Below are 27,525 nucleotides of genomic sequence, written 5' to 3'. Positions count from 1 at the left end.
GGCCGAGCGCCGTCGCTGAAGAAAGTCAAGACAGCAGCTCAATTCTTTTATCTTGGCGGTTCGCGCATGCCAGCCCAGACGCGGGCGATTGCTGCGTTGCCAATTATACGCGCCAAGAGAAGCAGCGCCATAGCATAAAAAAATGGCTCTGAGCACTATGGGACTTAACATCTGTGGTCATCAGTGCCCTAGAACTTAGAACTACTTAAACCTAACTAACCTAAGGACATCACACACATCCATGCCCAAGGCAGGATTCGAACCTGCGACTGTAGCGGTCACGCGGTTTCAGACTGAAGCGCCTAGAACCGCTCGGCTACCCCGGCCTGCCGCCATAGTATAGTTCGCAAACTTACGTTTAGGGGGGAGCGCGCAGTTTATGAAGTAAAGTCACCACGGCCGCATTAACCCTTTTGCTGCTACACAGACGTGCTCCCCGCATTCCGTGATGTGCGCGATTTTGTCATCAATGCACTGGTCGCCTGTGCAGACACATGGTGTTTCGACTGCTTTGACACAGTTTATCATTCGATTTCATAAAAACTATTTGCTCCAAAAGTTTGATTTTTACACATCTTCTTGACTGATACCTTCCCCCAATAAATGACTTAATTTTGTTTCGATGTTCAACGCAGTTATTGTGCAGCATTAGATGTAGTAAACCATTGCACGAAATTTTGAAGAGTTTGCAGAGGTAAAAGTCCAAAGCGTATAATTTCCATATGGTCGATTTTAGTTGCCACTAGAAATTTTAAAAAATTACATTCAAACGAATAAAATTCATGAAGTAAGACACTTCGATATTGTTTTTAAATAAACAAAATATAAGCACCCAACAACGTTTGAACTCAGAACTTTCCCTTAGCAGCCATACACTTTAACCATTACACTAATGCAGCTCGTCATTCAATGCATCTCCCAGAGGACTTTAAAATATCGCGCAAAATACCGACAAACACTGTTGGTATGACTATGAATTACTCACGTTTCGCTGAAGTACAACAGGAAATAACAATTACCGCTGTTCTTTATTATGAAAAAGCGGTTAGTGAGAATGATACAAACACCTTTCCTTGCTATCGCCTGAATTAGGAGGCTTATTGCTTGTTTGGTTTAATTAATTAATAGAATATGAAGCAATTGGTATAAATAATGCTTTTTCCAAACTTTCTATAAAGTTAAGTCTGCTATCAAGACACGGTTTTTGTTCAATTACTTTATTTATGACTGAACGATTCTAAAACTAAAGACACTTGTCCGTGCTCTGCACTGCAGTGGAGCTCTGGCAACGTCGTTCTCTGTTCATTGGCTGACTGTGTTTTGTGACGTCAGATGCGCAGAACGAACCTAAACTCGGCCGCCGTCATAAATGACGCGCACTTTAGTATCGGCAGAATTTATAGTGACAAATGTTTTGTGTGATTGTCGCCGTTATAATGGCTGATTTTCGTGAACAGTGTGCGAGGGTGAAATTCTGCTTGTTGCTTGAAAAGCTGGAACAGAAACTCCTGATATGTTATAAACGGCTTGCAGGGACGATGCTATAGGGAAAATTGGAGTATTTGAGTGGTTTTCCCATTTCCTCGTTCTGGTCGTCCTTCCACGGCTCGAACACATGAAACTGTTGAAAACATTCGTGAAATCATCGGTGAAGATTGACGACGGACCACGTGGACGATACCTTCTTCGTCTGGCCGCATGGACGTGATGCTCTTAACAGATTTTTGGACCACTTCAACTGTCTTCATCCCCGCATTAAATTTACTATGGAGGTTGAAAATGATGGGATGCTTCCATTTTTAGACGTAATGGTTCATAAAAAAACAGATGGAACTTTGGCACACAGTGTTCACCGAAAGCCTACACACACAGATTGGTATCTGCATCCTAAGAGCTGTCATCCACCACACCAACGCAATAGCGTCCTTAGGGCTTTGGTACGGGGAGAATATGCCATTTCCGACGCAGACAGCTTAACTCAAGAACTTGAGCATTTGATGACTGTTTTTAAGGAAAATGGATACACCGAGAAGCAGTTTCGTCGGGCTATGGAGTTTGGACCATCTCCGGAGGTGTACGAAGAGGATCATGGATCTGTGGCCTTTCTTCCTTATGCTGTAGGATTATCGTTTAAGATTGGACGAATTTTAAGGAATTTTAACATTAAGAGTGTGTTCCGTCCACCTTCTAAGATTAGGGCTCTGCTCGGCTCTGTGAAGGATGATTTGGAGCTTAGGAAACCTGGGTGTACAAAATTCCGTGTCAATGTGGGAAAGCTTACGTTGGCCGTTCTATTCGTACAGTGCATGACAGGTGTGTGGAAGATCGTCGTCACACGAGGCTACAACAGCCGGAAAAATCGGCGGTAGCAGAACACTGCCTAAATGAGGGACACAATATGAAATTTGAGGAAACTGGTGTGGTTGCCAACATTTCCGGTTTTTGGAACAGTGTTTATAAAGAGGCGATTGAAATTAGGTTGGCTGATAATTTAATCAACAGAGAGAATGGGTTTCCTCTTAGCAAGACGTGGAATCCTGAATTATCTCGCATCAAAACTGAACGTTCTTCGGTGCGGCCTTGATTGCGATATATCGTTGCCAGCAGTGTTCCACTAAGTGCGGCGCCACCTCCCTGTCTTGGAGGGCAGCAACCGTGATGGGCGGCGCATGCGCCGTGCACTGAACGGGTGGCCTATATAGGACGTCGATTTGCAGCCTGGCGTCAGTTCTCAGCGGGACTCATCAGCAGAAGCAGCATTTTCCTGAAGATGGCGACCACTTGGATCGCCGAAATATCGAGTCAAGTTGATTTTAGGATCCGGTAGCAAACCCGAAGAGACTTTTAACACTGAAGACAGTGTGAAGCTATTGGGAGTGAGCTGTGCCAGAGGATTTGGGAATGAGAAGTTTGGCTTCCACATTCGTACTACGACTGCTGACTGCTAAACAAAAACGAGGTCACGTGAAAGCATGCTTTGGAAGAAGAGTCCCGAAATGGTTGAAACTATTCTCTAAAAATTAACACAGAGGACGAAACTTCGTGCTATGCTTACGATCCATAATCAGAATAACAGTCATACCAATGGAAGACTTTAAGTTTGCCTCGCCCTAACAAAGCTCGTTAGGTGGAATCACACGTTACGACAATGATGATTTTTTTTTTTTTTATGTGAGAAGTATCGTCCATTCAGAGTTTGTTCCATACGGGCCAGACAGTCAACTAGGCTTGGAAGTTTTGCAAAGATTCCGCAACATTGCGACGCGGAAGCGGCCTGATTTTTTGGCTGTCGGGTGACAGGTTTTTCCATCATGACAATGCCCCAGCTCACACACCCCTGTCGGTACGGCAGTTCTTGACCAAAAATGGAATTACACCTGTTTCTCATTCCCCATACTCATCCCACCTTTCCCCATTCGACTTTTTTTTTGTTTCCTTGAATGAAATGAGACATGAAAGGAAAACGTTTTGTTGATTTTGCTGAGGTGAATAAAAAACGATGGAGGTGCTCTCAAACATTATAGAAGATAAATTTCAACAATGTTTTGAGAAATACGAGAGTCGTTCAATTAGTAATGCACCACATTTTTTTTCTCAGAACATTTTTATGGTTAAGATTCAGAAATTGGCGACAATATACATGTCTTGTCCATGTCCTACTGCTCTACGTAGTCCCCATCACGTTCTATGGCCGTACGCCAACGTTGTGGAAGAGCATGTTATTCCCTGCTGATAAAAGCTCTTGTCCTGTGGACGTAGTCATGTTTTCACTGCGTGACTGACACTCTCGTCATGTTCAAAGTGTGTTACGCCTAGAGAATCTTTAAGTGGCCCAAAGAGATGAAAATCAGAGGGTGCCAGGTGTGGACTGTAGGATGGATGAGGCAGTGATGTCCAGCCCAATTTGGCGATGTGTTCCCGGGTTCCCAGACTTGTGCGTGGGCGTGCATTATCGTGTTAGAGCAGGATTTCAGCTGGATTCATGTCCAAACACGTCGGAAACGGTTCTTGAGTTTATTCAGAGTCTTGACGTATGCCTATGAAGTGATGGTTGACCCTCTTGGCATCAATTCCACGAGAATGACACCCTCACAATCCCAGAAGACTGTCACCATGACTTTTCCGGCAGATGGGGTCGTCTTGACTTTCTTCTTTTGTGGCGATGCCACTCCATTGACTGCCTTTTTATTTCCAGCGCGAAGTGGTGCACCCAGCTTTCGTCCGCCATAACGATCCGTGACAGAAAGACCTCTCCGTCGGTCTCAAAACGCCCCAACAATTCAGATGAAATGGCCTTTCTTCGAATCTTATGGTCCGCTGTGAGCATTCGTGGAATCTATAGTGAGAACCACTTCGAATATCCGAGAGTCTCGATCACTGCAGTCGCACTTCCAATGAGGAACGACAACTGTAGACCCAATTATGGAGTTGTGATGCGCCGGTCGGCACGAATAATGGCATCCCACGATTCAGTATATCTGGAGCAGTGACTGGGATAGGACGTCCCGAGCGTGGCTGACGGTGGAGCCCTGTTTCTGCACTTCCTGAAGCTGTAACTTCCTTTACCCATCGCCCAACTGCACCCTTGTCAGCTACAGCATCGCCATACACTGCACACAAACGTTTGTGGATGATCACCACGGTTTCCATTATGACGTTGTACTACGGCTCTGTCTTCTGCGAGAACAGTTCGAAACTTCACCAGCGCACAGAACAAGCATTAGATGTGAAGCACCAACAAGAATGTTTGTATATTAATGGCTGTTAAAAAAACTGGGGCATTACTTACTGAACGACCCTCGTGGATGAAAAGATTACAGAAATGTATCTACATCTACATCCATACTCCGCAAGCCACCTTTCGGTGTGTGGCGGAGGGTACCTTGAGTACCTATATCGGTTCTCCCTTCTATTCCAGTCTCTAAATGTTCGTGGAAAGAAAGATTGTCGGTATGCCTCTGTGTGGGCTCTAATCTCTCTGATTTTATCCTCACGGTCTCTTCACGAGATATACGTAGGAGGGAGCAATACACTGCTTGACTCCTCGGTGAAGGTATGTTCTCGAAACTTCAACAAAAGCCCGTACCGAGCCACTGAGCGTCTCTCCTGCAGAGTCTTCCACTGGAGTTTATCTATCATCTCCGTAACGCTTTCGCGATTACTAAATGATCCTGTAACGAAGCGCTGCTCTCCGTTGGATCTTCTTTATCTCTTCTATGAACCCTATCTGCTACGGATCCCACACTGGTGAGCAATATTCAAGTAGTGGGCAACAAGAGTACTGTAACCTATTTCCTTTGTTTTAGGATTGCATTTCCTTAGGATTCTTCCAATGAATCTCAGTGTGGCATCTGCTTTACCGACGATCAACTTTATATGATCATTCCATTTTAAATCACTCCTAATGCCTACTAGCAGATAATTTATGGAATTAAATCCTTCCAGTTGCTGACCTGCTCTATTGTAGGCAAATGATGAAGGATCTTTCTTTCTGTGTATTCGCAGCACATTACACTTGTGTACATTGAGATTCAATTGCCATTCCCTGTGCCAAGCGTCAATTTGTTGTAGATCCTCCTGCATTTGAGTACAATTTTCCATTGTTACAACCTCTCGATATACTACAGCATCATCCGCAAATAGTCAACTTCCGATATTATCCACAAGGTCATTTATGTATATTGTGAATAGCAACGGTCCTACGACACTCCCCTGCGGCACACCTGAAATCACTCTTACTTCGGAAGACTTCTCGCCATTGAGAATGACATGCTGCGTTCTGTTATTTAGGAACTCTTCAACCCAATCAAACAATTTGTCTGGTAGTCCATGTGCTCTTACTTTGTTCATTAAACGACTGTGTGGAACTGTATCTAACCCCTTCCGGGAGTCAAGAAACAGTGCATCTACCTGGGAACCCGTGTCTATGGCCCTCTGAGTCTCGCGGACGAATAGCGCGAGCTGGGTTTCACATGATCGTCTTTTTCGAAGCCTATGCTGATACCTACAGAGTAGATTTCTAGTCTCCAGAAAACTCATTATACTCGAAGATAATACGTGTTCCAAAATTCTACAACTGATCGACGTTAGAGATATAGGTCTATAGTTCTGCACATCTGTTCGACGTCCCTTCTTGAAAACGGGGATGACTTGCGCCCTTTTTCAATCTTTTGGAACGCTACGCTCTTCTAGAGACCTACGGTACACCGCTGCAAGAAGGGGGGCAAGTTCCTTCGCGTACTCTGTGTAAAATCTAACTGCTATCCCATCAGTTCCAGCGGCCTTTCATCTTTTGAGCGATTTTAATTGTTTTTGTATCCCTCTGTCGTCTATTTCGAGATCTACCATTTTGTCATCTGTCCGGCAATCTAGAGAAGGAAGGACGTTTATCTATGTGTATTAATGGCTTTATAAAAAAAGTGGGGCAGTGCTTATTGAACGACCCTCCTAGATGAAAAGATTACAGAAGTGTATTAGTGCAAGTGCAGGGAATTTTGAAGAGGATTGAAGGTTTCTGCTTAAAAAGTGTATAAATAAGTTTAAAAAATAAGTTCGGTTTGTTTTTGTTATCTCCTAGTATAAGAGGCGATCAAAAGTTCCCATTCTAAAGCCGTACAGTCCAGAATCGGTACGCCAATCAGGCAGAATCACGCTGAGTATTCAACAATCGTGCCACTGACGTACCAGGTTGAAGATATCCGCGTAGTGAATCGCCGAGTCCTGCTGTGTGAAGCAGTCCGTAACTGACTATTGAAAATCCTCGTTCGACAGGAATCATCGACCCTTCAGGGACCTTTCTAAGGGGCCTAAGGTGTGATGATCGCGTAGGGAGGGATCAGGACTAAAGGGCGTGTGCTCGGGTGCCTTCGATTTGAGTCGGCGTAACTTCTGCGTTACGACATTTGCGATATTTGGAGGTGCGTTATCATGATGCAGCCGCATCCCTTGGCGTACCATTACACAACTTCGATTTTCGACAGGCATACTGTCCCACACACATTCTTCATTCTACGATGGATGCCTGCCGGTGTTTATCGTCAGGTAGCCAAGAAAAGAATAACAGGGCGTTGCTCCTGTTTGGATGCATTTGGTAATAACATTGCCATAGTTAACGTTTTCGCATTTACCTCACACAAATGTCACACTATACCCTTGCCGACGTGTCGGTACTTATATACCCGCAGCGCTTCGTTGGACATACGCCGCAGCAACGCGTATAGTTTTTGATCGCCCCATATAGAACACACAGGCTAACTTATACTGTCACGAGTGTACAGTGAATATCAGGATTCCGGCAAAACACCAGATCTATGAAAATTTGTATGTGGTTTCTCGACCATAAATTTAAAAAAAATACGTTTTTCAGTGTTTTTAGAAATTCAAGCCCTAAGGGTGCGAAAGGCAATGTTGAAAACTGGTATTTGGTTTCTCCATCAGAAATAAAAAAATACCTGAAATTTCCTGGCAGATTAAAACTGTGTGCTGGACCGAGACTCGAACTCGCGATCAATGCCTTTCGCGGGCAAGTGCTCTACCATCTGAGCTACCCAAGCACGACTCACCCCCCGTCCTCACAGCATTACTTCTGCCAGTACCTCGTCTCCTACCTTCCAAACTTTACATAAGCTCTCCTGCGAACCTTGCAGAAATGCCACTCCTGAAAGAAAGGATATTGCGGGGACATGGCTTAGCCACAGCCTGGGGGATGTTTCCAGAATGAGAATTTCTCCTTCTGGAAAAAAATTTCCTGTTTCAGCGTTTTTGGAAAGTCTACTTCTAAATGGCCGGGAAAAAGATCCTGGAAGAACAGGACCAACGACGACTGAAGAGAATCGTTCAACGTGACAGAAGTGCAAGACATCCGCTAACTGCTGCTGATTTCAGTGCTGGGTCATAAACAAGTGTCAGCGTGGGAAACATTCAACGGAATATCATCGGTATGGGCTTTCGTAGCCGAAGGCCCACTCGTGTACCCTCGACGACTGCACGACACAAAGCTTCACACCTCGCCCGGTCCCGTAAACACAGACATTGCACTGTTGATAACTGGAAACATGTTGCCTGGGCAGACGAGTCTCGTTGCAAATTGTATCGAGCGGATGGACGTGTACGGGTATGGAGACAACTTGATGAATCCATGGACCCTGCATCTCAACAGGGGCTGTTGGTGGAGGCTCTGTAATGGTGTGGGGCGTGTGCAGTTGGAGTGATATGGAACCCCTGATACGTCTAGATACGACTCTGACAGGTGACACTTACGTAAATATCCTGTCTGATTACCTGCATTGACTCGTGTCCATTGCACATTCCGACAAACTTGGGCAATTCCAGCAGGACAGTGCGACACCCCACACGTCGAGATTCGCTAGAGAGTGCCTCCAGGAACATTCTTTTGCGGTAAACACTTCCGCTGGCCACCAAACTCCCAGACATGAACACTATCGAGCATATCTGGGACGCCTTGCAATGTGCTGTTCAGAAGAGATCTCCAACCCCTCGTACTCTTACGGATTTATGGACAGCCCTGCAGGACTCATGGTGTCAGTTCCCTTCAGACATTAGCCGAGTCCATGCCAAGGCATGTTGCGGCACTTCTGCATGCCCGCGGGGGCCCCACACGATACTAGGCAGATGTACCAGTTTCTTTGGTTCTTCGGTCTATACACATGATGTTTCAAATTTGGAAAAGTCTCTGGAACCAAATAGCTTCATTTCATTGAAGCACCCATGCCTGTGTTTCAGGCAGGATACTGCGTTTTGTTCTATGTCGGTTGTGACAGTCAAGCCGTAAAGCGTATGCCTGGAAACGTTGATTGTATCTCGGTTGGACCATGCATTTTTATGTCTTCGTTTTAACTTGGCCTTTACCTCTCAACCAGGAGACGCCAGAAACAATGCGTAGCTGGGATTCCACGTTAAACTATAGGTCGTTTTTCCCCTGCTGGATAACTGGGATAAGTTAGGACAAGCACGTGACCGAAGTGGCCTCCAGTAGAAACACTCGCACTTGGTAATTGAGCCACACGATATAATAATAATAATAATAATAATAATAATTCCGCGTGGAGGCCCGGGAAAAGAATAGGCCTTCGGTATGTTTTGCCAGTCGTAAAAGGCGACGAAAAGAACAAACCACTAATAGGGCTAACCCCCCTTTTAGTGTGATTAGTTGGTTCAGGACAGAACTAATGAAGCCTCGGACAAGCGCTGTCATGGTCAGGGACGACGCTTGAACCCTATGCCCGTCCACAATGGTAACGACACTGCTAGCCACACGGAAAATGATTTAAACCCAAATAGAGGTGTTTTGCAGGATATGCTTCCTGCAACCACGCTAGAAGGAAAACAAAGACAGAGGATGAGATGGTCAGATGAAGTTAACCGACACGTCATGTTCTGTTATTACCAAGCAACAAACTTAGGGACCAACACAACTGGATACAGATCACAAGTATACACAAAATTTATTACCAGATACCCAGAATTAAAATTTTTAACAGAACAACGACTAGCTGATCAGATCCGTGTAATAATAAAAAATAACAGGATACCCCAGTCAGAATTAGAAAACATCAAACAACAAGTACAACAAATACTAGAACAAAATAATGTGCAATCAGAAGAAGAAGAAAATACAGCAATGGACTCAAACATCCCAGTGCAAACAAACAAAGAACACATCAATTAAACAATCAGAGGAAAATGAAATCTTAAGACAGCCACCAGAACAAGCACAAATAGAAGTCACGCACATGTTAGATATAGAAGAAAAATATCAGCTAACATATATAGAAGACAAAGACACAAATACAGACATTAGACCATTCTTGCATAGACCACCAAATAACCCATAAGTCGAAACAACAATAACAACTATCAACACAATCATACACAACAAAATAAATGAAAACACAACTATGGAAGAGTTACAACTACTGGTTTATATAGGAGCACTCACTACACTAAATATACACACTAGGCAGAGATCAGAACAAACGAACACACAGAAGAAACGCACAAAACCAGCATGGCAACACAGGCTACAGATCAGAACAGAAAAACTGAGAAACGACATCGGACAGCTAACACAATTTATAAGAAATGAAATATCAGACAAAAATGAAAAAGGTTAGGTAAAATCTCACAACAAGAAGTGATAGAGCAGTTACATGAAAAGAAGCAGAAATTACAAGCATTGGCCAAACGATTTAGAAGATACAAAAAAAGTGAAAATAGAAGGAAACAAAACCAAACATTCAACTTAAACCAAAAGAAATTTTATCAGACAATAGATAACACACACATTAAAATAGACAATCCACCAAACATAACAGACATGGAACACTTCTGGAGCAACATATGGTCAAACCCGGTACAACATAACAGGCATGCACAGTGGATACCAGCAGAAACAGACACACACAAGATGATACCACAAATGCCTGAAGTGATAATTTTGGAACATGAAGTCACCCAAGCAATTAATTCTACGCACAATTGGAAAGCCCCTGGAAAAGATAAATATCAAATTTCTGGCTAAAGAAGTTCACCTCAACACATTCACATCTAACTAAATTATTTAACAGTTACATTGCAGACCCATACACATTCCCTGATACACTTACACATGGAATAACTTATTTGAAACCTAAAGATCAAGCAGACACAGCAAACCCAGCAAAATATCGCCCCATAACATGCCTACCAACAATATGCAAAATATTAACTTCAGTCATTACACAGAAATTAATGACACATACAACACAGAACAAAATTATAAATGAAAGGCTGTTGCAAAGGAGCACGAGAATGTAAAGAGCAACTGATAATAGATGCAGAGGTGACATATCAAGCTAAAACTAAACAAAGGTCGCTACACTACGCATACATTGATTACCGAAAAGCTTTTGATAGTGTACCCCACTCATGGTTACTACAAATATTGGAACTATACAAAGTAGATCCTAAATTGATACAGTTCCTAAATGTAGTAATAAAAAATTGGAAAACCACACTTAATATCCAAACAAACTCAAATAATATCACATCACATCACAGCAGAAACTAGTAAAATACACAAAGCAATCACTCATATAAATACTTCAGCTACACCACTGCAATTTCATAACCGCTTCTGCAACCCTTTAGATCCCATAACACCAACAGATACGAAGGAAAAAAATTGGAAAAAGAAAACACTACATGGCAAGCACCTGTATCATGTAACAGCCACAGATCGATCAAGACGCATCCAAAACATGGCTAAGAAAAGGCAATATATACAGTGAGACAGAAGGATTCGTGATTGCAATACAGGATCAAACAATAAACACCAGATATTACAGCAAGCATATTATTAAAGATCCCAATACCACAACAGATAAATGCAGACTTTGCAAACAACAAATAGAAACAGTAGATCACATCACAAGCGGATGGACAATACTAGCACATACAGAATACCCCAGAAGACATGGCAATGTAGCAAAAATAGTACATCAACAACTTGCCATACAACATAAACTAATAAAACAACACGTTCCCACATACAAGTACGCACAACAAAATGTACTGGAGAATGATGAATACAAATTATACTCGAACAGAACCATTATAACAAATAAAACAACATCACATAACAAGCCTGAGAACATACTCACCAATAAAAAGAAGAAATTAACACAATTAATCGAAATATCCATACCCAATACAACAAATATACAGAAGAAAACAGGAGAAAAAATTGAAAAATACATTCAACTGGATGAGGAAGTCAAAGATATGTGGCATCAGGATAAAGTTGACATCATACCAATTAAACTATCAACTACAGGAGTCACACCACACAATATCCACCAGTACATCAACGCAATACAGCTACATCCAAACGAATATATACAACCACAAAAATCTGTAATTATTGATACATGTTCAATTACCCGAAAGTTCCTAAATGCAATGTAACATATACCGTACAGATAAAAACAACTACGCTGCTGGTATCTCGTGACCATTTTAGTAAACTCTTGAAGCAGCTGATGACCATGACTTTGTGGCAATTAAAAGATATATAAAAAGGAGTGATATTGTGTGCTTGCCTACAGAGTATACAATGAAAGTAGCTGAATCAAGTTCAAAATGTAAATTTACTAGCGTACTGCATGAAAAATCGTTCAGTATTGATTATAAATGGTGGTGGGCAAAATTTTACAAAACGACAACCAAGTCTACTGAATCTTTGGGCAATAGGGTGCCAAAAAAGGACAAAATTGATTTTAATATATCAAAGTATTTCATGTTGCAGTGTGAAAAATTTAATCCAGGTGTTTTAAAAGTTTATGAACTTATCGACGGGTTAAAAGTACACCACTTTACTGTGGCTAAGTTAGGAAACATTTCCTCACCAACAGAGGAGGCTTACTATAACAAGTGCCCAATCAACCATTAGAAAGATGAAGATATTAAAAAGTTGGTAAAGTACATTCCACAGGAGCATCTCCCCTTTTATGAAGACATATGTGAATGGCCAACACATGAGGAAGAACTCAATGATGGCTGAATATCATATATAACCTTAAACTACACACATTTTGTTATTTTTCATTGATAATCCAAATAATTAATAATTTTTGGTACAATGTTAACATATTCAAATGCAACATTAAATAAAAACACATTTTCTTACAAAGTTCCATTAATCAAATTTTCTTTTTTTAACAAAAGGGCTTAAGTGCACTTACTTTAAACTTTTTTAGCGAAAACAAAAAAGATAATCACTTGCAATTTAGGTACACAACAAGTGTTAAATATATACATTAATGAAAAATTCTTAAAAATATAAATCAAAAACTTTTTCAAAAAACAGTTATAATCGATTTCCAGAAAATTGCTTCTTGTGGACTCGTGCCATTTTCAAAACCACTGATTTAATTATGGTCAGGCCACATTGCTTATTATACAACCTGATGGAACAATGATGTAACATTACCTATAAGACACACTGAAACATAACGATATATATAGTACTATCTTAATACCCGCCGCTTTGATCGCATTTGAGCAGAAATTTCAACAAAAATAATGTTGTAAACGTATAGTAAACTCATTGAAAAATTAGTGTATTAAAGAGTTGTTTCTTTTTCTACGCAATTATGACAAAGCCAATTTGTCTTGGAGACTGTTTAATAGCTTACTTTGATTTAGTTTACAAATTTCAACTCCTCCTAAAATTTTCAACCTAATTAAGGCATAATAAGCATGGTATTTGCCAAATGTACTTCTGACAAAAAAGCAATTCTGGAGGTTTTTATTAATCGTGCCTATTGACTTCTTGCGGTGATGTTTCCCCTAACAGATATTTCTTTATTTGCATCCGTGAAGTTAAACATTAATTTCATAGGTTAGGTTCAAAATATTTTAGTATAACGAAATATTTTCATATATATTTTGAATATTCAGAAACATGGAGACATGTATTTTTTTAAATTTATAACTGAAAACTCAGATACCAGTTTCCATAGACACAGCTTTAAAGTATTTTACTAGTTCTTTAATAATAATAAATTTAAAAACTTTCACCCAGTATTTCGCCCATTCAGAGGTAGACTTTTCAAAACCGCTGAAACTGGTATTTTTTAAATTTCTGATCGAGAAACCAAATACAAATTTTAGTAGTTCTAAGTTCAACATTGCCTTTCACGCCCTTAGGGTTTGAATTTACAAAAAACGATGAAGCCAAATACAAATTTTCATAGATTTAGGTTTAAAAATGCTATTGTAAGGAAATATTTTCATAACACTTTTCATCCCCTTTTTCGTCCCCTTAGGGGTTTTATTTCTAATCGAGAAGTCAAATAGAGGCTACCAATAAGTATAGCTTTAAAAGCGCTTTAGTAGTTCGCTAATAATGATTTATTTTTAAAATGACACTCACTATGTCACCCCCTTTGCGGTTGCACTTGCAGTAATGGCGAAATACGTATTTTCTAATTTCTGATTAAGAATTCAAATACTAGTTTTCGTAGTTCTAGCTTCAAAGCTGCATTAATAGCGACATATTTTCAAAAAACCATTCATCGCCTACTTCAGTCCCTAATCGATATAATATCGAAGAATCCATTCTTAAACGATGCCTTCAGTATGAGATCCACGCGCTCACCAAATTTCAAGTTTCTCAGCGATTTGGGCTGGGCGGTGATGACTCAGTCAGTCAGCCAAGACATTGCCTTTTATACACAGACAGTGCATGAATAAACAACAAAAATGTAAGTCTGAACTACAATTCTTACGAGGTAGTTGAATGTAATGCATAATAACAGAACCAAACATTCTCCACATGTGTACAGCAAGAATGTAACTGCCACGCTGTGTCATTGTTAAGACGTGACACGAGAACTGATGTGTAATGTTGACTGCGTTGTAAGAGATTCACTATGTAAGCCCGTTACTAATTAAGCTCTGCACGTGAACGTAAACATCATAGGTTGCTCGTGACACACAAAGTCGGTACAAATCAAGTGCCCATACCGTAGTAGGCAGTTGACTAACTGATCCCATGCGTCAGAACTTACAAGCAAGAAATCTCCACCTCATGGCGTTATTAGGGGGTGTTGACCGCAGCCGAAGCTACTGAACGATTAACAAACTGTATTCATATAAGAAAGAATAATTTGAACAAATGGATAACATAAAACTATGTATAATTAAAATTAGTTTCCCAACTGCCAAACCTGCGGCCTATCAGTACACTAAAAGCGGCAGTAACTTACGGGTATAACCTATACTGAAGCGCCAAAGACACTGGTATAGGCATACGTATTCAGATACACAGATATGTAAACAGGCAGAATACGGCGCTGCGGTCGGAAACGCCTATATAATACAAAAAGTGTCTGGAACAGCTGTTGGATCGGTTGCTGCTGCTACAACGGCAGGTTATCAAGATTTAAGTGAGTTTGAGCTTGGTGTTACAGTCGGCGCACGAGCGGTGGAACACGGCATCTCCGAGGTAGCGATAAAGTGGGGATTGTCCCGTACGACCATTTCACGAGTGTACCGTGAATTCAGGAATCCGGTAAAACATCAAATCCCCGACATCGCTGCTGTCGGGAAAAGATCCTGCGAGAACGAGACCAAGGATGACTGAAGAGAATCGTTCAGCGTGACAGAAGTACAACCCTTCCTCAAATTGCTGCAGATTTCAGTGCTGGGTCATCAACAAGTGTCAGCGTGCGAACCATTCAACGAAACATCATCGATATGGGCTTTCGGAGCTGAAGGCCCACTCGTGTACCCTTGATGATTGCGCGACACGAAGCTTTACGCCTCGCCTGGGTCCGTCAACACCGACATTGGACTGTTGATGACTGGAAACATGTTGCCTGGTTGGATGAGTCTCGAATTGTATCGGGTGAATGGACGTGTACGGGCATGGAGACAACATCATGGATCCATGGACTCTGCATATCAGCAGGGGACTGTTCAGGCTCGCAGAGGCTCTGTAATGGCGTTGGGCGAGAGCAGTTGGTGTGATATGGGTCCCGTGATACAGCTAGATACGACTCTGACAGGTGACACGTAAGTAAGCATCCTGTCTGATCATCTGCATCCATTCATGTCCATTGTGCGTTCCGACGGACCTGGGAAATTCCAGCAGGACAATGCGACACCCCACACGTCCAGAATTGCTGCAGAGTGCCTCTTCTGAATTTAAACACTTCAGCTGCCCAGCAAACTTCTCTGACATGAACATTGTCTCGTGAAATGACCGCGACGAGAAAATTCCAGAAATTAGGGTCAATAAAGAGGCTTATAATTCTTCCCATGTGGCATTCGCGAGTGGAATAGGACAGGGGGGATTAATTAGTGGTACCAGAAGTACCCACCTCCCCCCCCCCCCCCACCACCACCACCACCACACCGTCAGGTAGCTTGCGAAGTACTGTCCCAGATGTAGGAGAGCTCTGCCGAGTAGAACTGAATGTAGAATTTCCACAGATAAGCTGTAAGCTAACTTGGTGGTTATAATTACACTGAGAGACTTCTGTGCAGTTCAGGCTGTATACACTGCAGGACGCTGAAACATCGTAGGTATGTTCATTAATCGGTGAGCTCGTGGAGTATGGTGAAAAAATAATAAATCGACTTTCTGCCACCAGGCACAAATATGGCGCTGTAAGCATTCGAAATAAGGTGTGTGTGCAGTAAGACGGGACGAACGACCAGAAACATGACAGCAACGCTCCTGGCACATTTATCAGGATATGGCCACAAGTTACAACATGTGTCTTGTATGGTCTGCCAACTCAGCAATATGCTGCATCCATAACATCATATGGTCGACAGTTGCTCGCAGCATATCTGGTGTAATCGGAACTATATGTTGTCGTATGCTATCCTTCAGATCAGGAAGAGTCCAGATACATTCCTGGTACACACCATCTTTCAGATATCTTCACAGACAGGAGCCACATGAATTTGAGTTGGGTGACCTGGAAGGCCATATATCTTGAAATTGCCTAGAGATAATGTGCTCGTTACTGAAGGTTTGTCGAGGCAAACCTTTCACCTGGTAAGCGATATGTGGTGTCGCCTCACCTTGCATGAAAATGGTGGTGTGGACACAGTTTTGTTCTGGCGAAGTTGGAATCACTTGTCAAGGAGCTCCATAAAACATGTAAATGTCACTGCATAGCTAACAGGGCAGCGAGGTGTCGTTCTCTCGAAGAAAAACGGACCGAGAAAACACACCACACTGTCACATTCCTGCACAACATATGGCGGAGTATAAACCCACACGCGATAGTCTGAGCATTCATGGCAATGTACAGAGTATAATGCCCCTTGTCCATCCGAAGAATATTACGCAGCCCTATGCCATACATTTCCACATGTGCCAAAAAAAGAAGGACGAAGTCACGGCATTGTAACCTGTCTTAGGGTTTCATTTGGTGCACATTCTGAATTGTGCAGGGAAGCCAGTGTAAAATGCTCCACACAATCTTTTGAACTGTTGACCACTGGAAAGATAATTTCCGTGACGCAACTCAAACTCTGACGGTTGTGTTACACGGTCGGCTATACCTACCACAAGTTCATCAACAACTGCCATGGGAATGGGCTGCACCAACTAATTCACCTGCTCCTTCAAATATCTTTATCATATTCTTTAGTCCTTTTATTGACATGGGGCCTCTTTGCAGCTGTTTCTGTCGGCGATATTCCCGCAGTGCAGCACTGCTATGGCTACCATTCATATAAACCAACTTTACCAGCAATGTACAGTCTTTCTTCTGAACAGCCATCGTGCCATACTCTTTCGAAGGAACCATCCCAGGTGGGGTTGGGTTGTTAGGGGGAGGAGACCAGACGGCTAGGTCATCAGTCTCATCGGATTAGGATAGGAGACAGGGAAGAAAGTTGGCCGTGCCCTTTCAAAGGAACCATTTCAGCATTTGCCTCGAGCGATTTAGGGAAATCACGGGAAACTTAAATCAGGATGACCGGACACGGGATTGAACCGTCGTCCTCCCAAATGCGAGTCCAGTGTGCTAGCCACTGCGCCACCTCACTCAGTAGCCATTGCGTTTTGGAAGGAAAAATTCAACATTCTTAACTCTTTATACTAACATTCATTTCACAGAAGATGTCCACACATGACACAAAGCGACAAGCAAGATACTGAAGTCAAAGCAGGAAATATATCACATACTGGTTGCTTACAGCGAAATACCCTCAGACTTCAACAAGAATATAATAATACCGACCCCACAGAAATCAGGCGCTGCCAGATGTGAAAATTACCGAACAATCAGTTTAATAAGTCACGGATGCAAAATATTAACGCGCATTCTCTACAGACGAATGGAAAAACTGGTAGAAGCTGACCTCGGGGAAGATCAGTTTGGATTCCGCAGAAATACTGGAACACTTGAGGCAATACTGACCCTACGACTTATCTTAGAAGCTAGATTAAGAAAAGGCAAACCTAAGTTTCTAGCATTTGTAGACTTAGAGAAAGCTTTTGACAATGTTGACTGGAATACGCTCTTTCAAATTTTGAAGGTGGCAGGGGTAAAATACAGGGAGCGAAAGGCTATTTACAATTTGTACAGAAACCAGATGGCAGTTATAAGAGTCGAGGGGCACGAAAGGGAAGCAGTGGTTGGGAAGGGAGTGAGACAGGGTTGTAGCCTATCCCCAATGTTTTGCAATCTGTATATTGAGTGAAGGAAACAAAAGAAAAATTCGGAGTAGGTATTAAAATCCATGGAGAAGAAATAAAAACTTTAAAGTTCGCCGATGACATTGTAATTCTGTCAGAGACAGCAAAGGACTTGGAAGAGCAGTTGAACGGAATGGACAGTGTCATGAAAGGAGGGTATAAGATGAACATCAACAAAAGCAAAACGAGGATAATGGAATGTAGTCGAATTAAGTCGCGTGATGCTGAGGGAATTAAATTAGGAAATGAGACACTTAAAGTAGTAAAGGAGGTTTGCTATTTGGGAAGCAAAACAACTGATGGTGGTCGAAGTAGAGAGGATATCAAATGTAGACGGGCAATGGCAAGGAAAGCGTTTCGGAAGAAGAGAAATTTGTTAACATTGAGTATTGATTTAAGTGTCAGGAAGTCGTTTCTGAATATACACTCCTGGAAATGGAAAAAAAGAACACATTGACACCGGTGTGTCAGACTCACCATACTTGCTCCGGACACTGCGAGAGGGCTGTACAAGCAATGATCACACGCACGGCACAGCGGACACACCAGGAACCGCGGTGTTGGCCGTCGAATGGCGCTAGCTGCGCAGCATTTGTGCACCGCCGCCGTCAGTGTCAGCCAGTTTGCCGTGGCATACGGAGCTCCATCGCAGTCTTTATCACTGGTAGCATGCCGCGACAGCATGGACGTGAACCGTATGTGCAGTTGACGGACTTTGAGCGAGGGCGTATAGTGGGCATGCGGGAGGCCGGGTGGACGTACCGCCGAATTGCTCAACACGTGGGGCGTGAGGTCTCCACAGTACATCGATGTTGTCGCCAGTGGTCGGCGGAAGGTGCACGTGCCCGTCGACCTGGGACCGGACCGCAGCGACGCACGGATGCACGCCAAGACCGTAGGATCCTACGCAGTGCCGTAGGGGACCGCACCGCCACTTCCCAGCAAATTAGGGACACTGTTGCTCCTGGGGTATCGGCGAGGACCATTCGCAACCGTCTCCATGAAGCTGGGCTACGGTCCCGCACACCGTTAGGCCGGCTTCCGCTCACGCCCCAACATCGTGCAGCCCGCCTCCAGTGGTGTCGCGACAGGCGTGAATGGAGGGACGAATGGAGACGTGTCGTCTTCAGCGATGAGAGTCGCTTCTGCCTTGGTGCCAATGATGGTCGTATGCGTGTTTGGCGCCGTGCAGGTGAGCGCCACAATCAGGACTGCATACGACCGAGGCACACAGGGCCAACACCCGGCATCATGGTGTGGGGAGCGATCTCCTACACTGGTCGTACACCACTGGTGATCGTCGAGGGGACACTGAATAGTGCACGGTACATACAAACCGTCATCGAACCCATCGTTCTACCATTCCTAGACCGGCAAGGGAACTTGCTGTTCCAACAGGACAATGCACGTCCGCATGTATCCCGTGCCACCCAACGTGCTCTAGAAGGTGTAAGTCAACTACCCTGGCCAGCAAGATCTCCGGATCTGTCCCCCATTGAGCATGTTTGGGACTGGATGAAGCGTCGTCTCACGCGGTCTGCACGTCCAGCACGAACGCTGGTCCAACTGAGGCGCCAGGTGGAAATGACATGGCAAGCCGTTCCACAGGGCTACATCCAGCATCTCTACGATCGTCTCCATGGGAGAATAGCAGCCTGCATTGCTGCGAAAGGTGGATATACACTGTACTAGTGCCGACATTGTGCATGCTCTGTTGCCTGTGTCTATGTGCCTGTGGTTCTGTCAGTGTGATCATGTGATGTATCTGACCCCAGGAATGTGTCAATAAAGTTTCCCCTTCCTGGGACAATGAATTCACGGTGTTCTTATTTCAATTTCCATGAGTGTATTTGTATGGAGCGTAGCCATGTATGGAAGTGAAACATGGACGATAACTAGTTTGGACAAGAAGAGAAGCTTTCGAAATGTGGTGCTATAGAAGAATGCTGAAGATTAAATGGGTAAATCATATAACTAATGAGGAGGTATTGAATAGGATTGGGGAGAAGAGAAGTTTGTGGCACAACTTAACTAGAAGAAGGGATCGGTTGGTAGGACATGTTCTGAGGCATCAAGGGATCACCAGTTTAGTATTGGAGGGCAGCGTGGAGGGTAAAAATCGTAGAGGGAGACCGAGAGATGAATACACTACACAGATTCAGAAAGATGTAGGTTGCAGTAAGTACTGGGAGATGAAGAAGCTTGCACAGGATAGAGTAGCATGGAGAGCTGCATCAAACCAGTCTCAGGACTGAAGACCACAACAACAACATTTTCTCCTGGTGGCAGAAAGTAGAACTATTTTTTACCCCTATTCTGATCAATTAACATACCTACTATGTTTCAGCATCCTGCGATGTATACAGCCTGCACTGCACCACCCATAACGCTGCGCAGTCTAAATAGAGTCTTGTCACAGTTTGCGCGGCATCCTCCGTTGTAGGTTCAAGTCCTGCCTCGGGCATGTGTGTGTGTGTGTGTGTGTGTGTGTGTGCATGTGTGTGTGTGTCTGTGTCGTCCTTAGCGTAAGTTTAAGTTAGATTATATAATGTTTAAGCTTAGGGAACGATGACCTCAGCAGTTTGGTCCCATAAGACATTACCACAAATTTCCAAATTTTACCACTCAGAACACCATCAGACGATTTATAACCACCTGATGCTGTTAGCCTTCTGATGTGCATCAAGTTGGTTGGTTGGTTTGGGGAAGGAGACCAGACAGCGTGGTCATCGGTCTCATCGGATTAGGGAAGGATTGGGAAGGAAGTCGGCCGAGCCCTTTCAGAGGAACCATCCCGGCATTTGCCTGGAGTGATTTAAGGCAATCACGGAAAACCTAAATCAGGATGGCCGGACGCGGGTTTGAACCGTCGTCCTCCCGAATGCGAGTGCAGTGTCTAACCACTGCGCCACCCCGCTCGGTGTGTGCATCAAGTGAAAGGACATTTCTGAGGAAGCTAGGAATGGATGACAGGCACCTATGCAGCTGCCATACTTGTATTGTACTGGAACCTGCAGCTTGAAAAGGGCTGTACAAGGAAGGGACGAAGACACAGGCGACAATGTTTCAGAATTGATCTATAGAGGTTCGCATCCATCTTGACTGCTGAAAAGAGCCAAAGATGTCAATACAGCAAGGAGTCAGGGTATCTTCTGGCGAATTTCGTGAAAACGAAAAACAGCTCCAAGACATGTTGTCATTGCTAAAGTCACATGATTTCCCGTCGCACCACACAGTGTTAATCTGCAGTTTTCAGAAGAGTTGCAGGCAGTCATTGCTAGAAATTCGAGGGAGTTATGTAATAAGTAAAAAGCCTGTACCATCTAGCACTGCTCCTCTCTATATGCATTTAAAAGCCATTGCTATGAAGTGTGATAATAGTTAACTACATTTTTTCAGCTAGTTATATAGCTGTGTAAATGCGTAGTAATATAGTATGAAAAACAACAACGTAAAAAAAAACAGGCAGCTGCGAGAGCTGCAAGTAGAATTCTGGCTCAAAGGGTTCCATACAAACTATATATATATAAAACAAGAAAACAGCAGTCGAACAGGTACAAACCCTTAAAGAATGTGATGCGCAGAGAAAGTTGGTCTGCAAATATCTTTCCTAAAGTCTGAGTTCATCGCCACAAAAACTGGCACCCAAACCTTGACTACAAAATACGGTCATATCAATAGAGTCCCATATTTTAAATACTTAGGTGAAGACCTTGAACCTACAGGGCGAGAGAAAATAGCAAAAAACTTTAGCCTCAAAGTAGGGAGAAACTATGCAAGAACCTACAAGTTGTATAATTAAAAATGTTTGTCCAAAAGCACTAAAATTAGCCAGTATAATACAGTATCAAAACCTGAAGTCCCGTATGCCAGTGAAACCCTGATGGTCCACATAAATGGTGACCTAGAAAACTTATTAAAGGAAGAACGTAAAATCATCAGAAAGATACGAGGGCCAAAGAAAACTGAAGAGGGCTATAGACTACAATCTCTTCAAACAACTGGGAAATTGTCCAACCCTGCAGCAGAAAAAGGCCATTAAAATTTTATGGGCACGTCTCTAGGCTTCCCAAAACAAGACTTACGCACAAAATTCTTAAATACATAGAAGGACTTAAAACTAAACCCTGGATACAAGAGGTCAAAAAAGACCTACAAAAAGCTCAGATAAATTATTCAGATTTTTGCACAGAAAGGTATTCAAGCAGAAAGCTCACAGAGAACGAAGCTCCGAAGAAAGCAGGAACAAAATGGACACAGGAAAGAAGAAAGCCCATGCAGAAAAAATGAGAGCAATGTGGAAAAAAAGGAAAAAGAATCAAGAAGTTTTGCGTGATCCAAGAGGGTGTAATCGCGCACATTATATATATAACACTTATATCAGCTGGTCTGCCTCATGTATCGTTATATCCAAATGGTTTGTAAATGTTAATCTACATTCAGATCATCATCCCGATGATGGCAGCTTTAGTGTGTTGAAACCGCTTATCCAGTATTCAATCGATTTCAGATTTTTAGGACTGGAGAATCTCGACAATTTTGGCCAGTTATCGACATTCGGATCGGTACAAGGAATTCCACGATTTCCGAGAATGTTTTACGTTTCACGGCGGATAACAAATGACAAAAATGTTTTTTCGTGTTATATAGGTAAAGCATAGGTTATATAGGTAAAGCATATATTTTCCTATGCCTGTATTGTGAAACCTTCCTTCTTGCCAAATTTCATGATCCAATGTCAACGGGAGATACCCTATAAGCATTCATGAGTGAGTTTTCGAGTATCAAAATATGTGACATTAATGGCAGTAACTTTTGATTGAACTATCTTAGAAGCTTATGCTTTTTACATAGACAAGGGATCATATGCCTTACTATGTGATACGAATCTCAGCTTCATACGTTTACCCGTTCCTGAGACAAAGAGGTCTAAACAGATGGAGGTATCGCGGGATAACAAATAAAAAAAATTCCTTGTGATGCAATGAGAAATTCACAATTTTCGAATTTTTTGCCTTTACTTGAACTGTGCAACCTTGCTTCTTGCCACATTTCATAATGCTGGGTCAATGGGAAGTATCCTAAAGGTTTTGATGACTGAGTTTGCTAGTGTCAAAATATGCGGCACAATTGACTACATCCTTTGGTCGTATTGATTTAGGAGCTTAAGCTTTATACACCGCCAAGGGATCATAGGCCTTAATATGTGATATAAATCTGAACTTCATATCCGTTCCTGAGACAAAGGGGTGTTAACAGATGAACGGATCGACAGCTAGATAACAAATGAGAAAAAAATTTTCGTGTGATATAATTGCAAATTAACAATTTTCGCATTTTTCTCCTTTAATTGTACTGTGATAGCCTACTTCTAGCCAGATTTAATGATTCTAGGTGAATGTGGTGTACCCTAAAGGTTTTGATGAGTGAATTTGGAAGTCTCAAAATAAGTGACTTAAATGTTCGTGTCTCTTTACTGCATCGACTTACAAGCTTAAATTTTCTACATCGCCAACGGATTGTAGGCCTTATTGTATTACATAAATTTCAAATTGATGTGTCGACTGGTTCATGGGGAAAGGGATTTTTAACAGTTGGACAGACAGACAAACAACAAAGTTATCATATAAGGTTTCCGTTTTTACCGACTATGACACGCTAAAAACAGTTCTGAGTTGAATGATTACTTCGTAAATATGTTTATGGCTATCTACATCTACACCCATACTCCGCAAGCCACCTGATGGTGTGTGGTGGATGGTACCTTGAGTACATCTATCGGTTCTAGCTTCTATTGCAGTCTCGCATTGTTCGTGGAAAGAAAGATTGTCGGTATGCTTCTGTGTGGGCTCTAATCTCTCTGATTTTATCCTCATGGTCTCTTCCCGAAATATACGTAGGAGGGAGCAATATACTGCTTGACTCCTCGGTGAAGGTATGTTCTCGAAACTTTAACAAAAGCCCATTCCGAGCTACTGAGCGTCTCTCTTGCAGAGTCTTCCACTGGAGTTTATCTATCATCTCCGTAACGGTTTCGCGATTAGTAAATGATCCTGGAACGAAGCGCGCTGCTCTCCGTTGGATCTTTTCTATCTCTTCTACAACCCTATCTGGTACGGATCCCACACTGGTGAGCAGTATTCAAGCAGTGGGCGAACAAGTTCGTCTTGTCTAAGTTTGTCCAGGATTAATGGAGGAACACATTTTCTTTTATCTCCCATTCTGTCATGACAAAGGAATGAAATTTATGCAACAGTTTTCCACACATAGCTAAAGATCATGTTTTTGAGCACATTCTGTCCTCAGCACAAAGATTAACTTACTTCTCCGTGTCTGGAAAAAGACTGTACCTCACGTGCTCGGCACAAAGACTGACTAACTTTTGGCGTGTATGACAAAGCCGGCCGAAGTGGCCGTGCGGTTAAAGGCGCTGCAGTCTGGAACCGCAAGACCGCTACGGTCGCAGGTTCGAATCCTGCCTCGGGCATGGATGTTTGTGATGTCCTTAGGTTAGTTAGGTTTAACTAGTTCTAAGTTCTAGGGGACTAATGACCTCAGCAGTTGAGTCCCATAGTGCTCAGAGCCATTTTTCGTGTATGACAAACGAGGCATTACAGCATGAAGTTCCAGATTGCTCCAGACCGGTAAATGGCCAAATTAACTTTTGTACATAGTTTCCTACCTGCACGAGTGAAGAGTCACACAGAAAACATACCTCTTGAGAGTTGTAGAATTTACAAAAAATTGATTAATTATATATTACTGTACATTATTTTGAAACAGAACTTTGTAAAAATTACAGCGTACAAATACACCACAAAAATTGTAATCATTTTATATTTTACTTGTTGTGTACATAGTTCCGCGTAGTCAGCGTGTACACAACTTTCCCACTACAGTGCACTGCGCTAAGCACAACAGCGCAGGCGCAGCGCTCGTCCATCTCCGCACTATGAGATGGCGCTGCCATAGAGACGGACCAAATTCTGCTTCCGCCGATCCGCGTATTAATATGTAACGCAGCCAATGAGATTGCTGCTAATGTAGAACCTTTTCTCCTCGTGGATCACACTTGCGCAGTGATACATGAACGCGCGAGGTACTATAACGAGTGTACAGACCTCTGATTTGTCAGTATCCATTTGTCTGCAACAGTCTGTACGAGTTCAACATTTGTTTGTACCAGTCTATAGTCAAGTTTCAGTCTGCCCCTAATAAGATTAACATATTCCTGTACATAGCCATGAAGATAAATGTATAGACACTTTTGTCAAGTATCAGAGATATATGTGAGAATAAGATTAACGTACCAATACTAACGGAACTTCAGATTGTCAATTGTAAATAGCATCCAGAACTATGTTAAGTAATTCTTATGCTTGTTATTATTTTAATAAATGTGTGTGAAAATTGATCAAGTTCTGTTTAAAGTCGGTCACTGTCAATCTGCTACTCTAAGCGTGCAAGTGGCATTTCTATGGTCTGGCCTAACGGCAGAAGATAAACATGCCACATTAAGACCACGAGACATATTGCTGACACTCGCCTATTTCGTTAGAGCGACAAGTCAAATAATCTGAAGGTCTTACAGTATACACACCACATTATTTTTTTTTTTTCGAAAATGTATAACAGTTCTTGATTTAACAGGAATGAAGTTTTATAAGAAATCTGACAAAAAAATATTGTTATGTGCGAAATATATACCACTTACGGTAAAATAAAACAATGGGATTTTTACGATAGTTGTTTCAAAATCAAAACTCAAAATAATGTCCGAAAGTATTTAGGAACAACTTGGAAAATTGTGAAATTTAAATAAATATTTGCATACAATATGCTGATCCCATAGACTCGTCACTTGTACTTGAGACCTGCAGTTTCAGGTAAAACATAGCGGGGAAAAAGGAATGGAATCCTATATTCCGTGAAACAGGTGTAGTATCGTAATCTACTATTGATCAAAGAGCCCCGTTGCTCTGGGTCGCTATAACCCAGATTCCAGGAGGGCGGGAGACCCCATATTCCTCCCCCCCCCCCAAAGCCACCCCCCCAGCCCGCCAATGCCCCGAGGACGCCTATGGCAGCGAACTACGCAAATTAACGAACTGCAAGCGATGGCTCTTCTGATGAGTGCGTATTGTACGCAGTAACGCAGCGAGTTGCTTTGCCAAGAGATGGAGGGACCGCACAAGGAAACGGGAACAGCTGTGAGGAAACGCGGAGAGATAACCGCTTATCGCTTGGCTGTAGGGAGACGAGGAAGTCAGTCAATAAAGTCTGCGCTGACTCACGATGAAACCGGTGCGTCATGTACGACATGGAGAGAACCAAGAAACCAACATCGGAGCTCAACGAAGCAGACACAACAAGAGATTGTCACAGACAGAATACCAGAGACAAACACAGTTATACGACTTTGTCACTGATATCTATCTGCTGTAATATTAGCGAAATACACTCGGGAAGATCAGTTTGGATTCCGCAGAAATACTGGAACACTTGAGGCAATACTGACCCTACGACTTATCTTAGAAGCTAGATTAAGAAAAGGCAAACCTAAGTTTCTAGCATTTGTAGACTTAGAGAAAGCTTTTGACAATGTTGACTGGAATACGCTCTTTCAAATTCTGAAGGTGGCAGGGGTAAAATACAGGGAGCGAAAGGCTATTTACAATTTGTACAGAAACCAGATGGCAGTTATAATAGTCGAGGGGCATGAAAGGGAAGCAGTGGTTGGGAAGAGAGTGAGACAGGTTTGTAGCCTATCCCCGATGTTATTCAATCTGTATATTGAGCAAGCAGTAAAGGAAACAAAAGAAAAAATCGGAGTAAGTATTAAAATTCATGGAGAAGAAATAAAAACTTTGAGGTTCGCCGATGACATTGTAAGAGCAGTTGAATGGAATGGACAGTGTCTTGAAAGGAGGGCATAAGATGAACATCAACAAAAGCAAAACGAGGATGATGGAATGTAGTCGAATTAAATCGGGTGATGCTGAGGGAATTAGGTTAGGAAATGAGACACTTAATGTAGTAAATGAGTTTTGCTATTTGGGTAGCAAAATAACTGATGATGTTCGAAGTAGAGAGAATGTAAAATGTAGACTAACAATGGCAAGGAAAGCGTTTCTGAAGAAGAGAAATTTGTTAACATCGAGTATAGACTTAAGTGTCAGGAAGTCGTTTCTGAGAGTGTTTGTATGGAGTGTAGCCATGTATGGAAGTGAAACGTGGACAATAACTAGTTTGGACAAGAAGACAATAGAAGCTTTCGAAATGTGGTGCTACAGAAGAATGCT

The 27,525-nt window shown here is 42.5% G+C and overlaps 1 protein-coding gene across 1 annotated transcript in view; it reads right to left on the bottom strand.

The window, feature by feature from the left end:
* The window catches only part of LOC126428258 (platelet endothelial aggregation receptor 1-like), a 165,159-nt gene that overhangs the window by 76,634 nt on the left and 61,000 nt on the right, over window positions 1-27,525 (bottom strand). The window lies entirely within an intron of this gene.

The sequence above is a fragment of the Schistocerca serialis genome, chromosome 12, assembly GCF_023864345.2.
Source record: "Schistocerca serialis cubense isolate TAMUIC-IGC-003099 chromosome 12, iqSchSeri2.2, whole genome shotgun sequence".
In the NCBI taxonomy this organism is placed as follows: Eukaryota; Metazoa; Arthropoda; class Insecta; order Orthoptera; family Acrididae; genus Schistocerca; species Schistocerca serialis.
The sequence above is the reverse complement of the archived record's forward strand: the minus strand, read 5'-3'. Positions and strand labels throughout refer to the sequence as shown.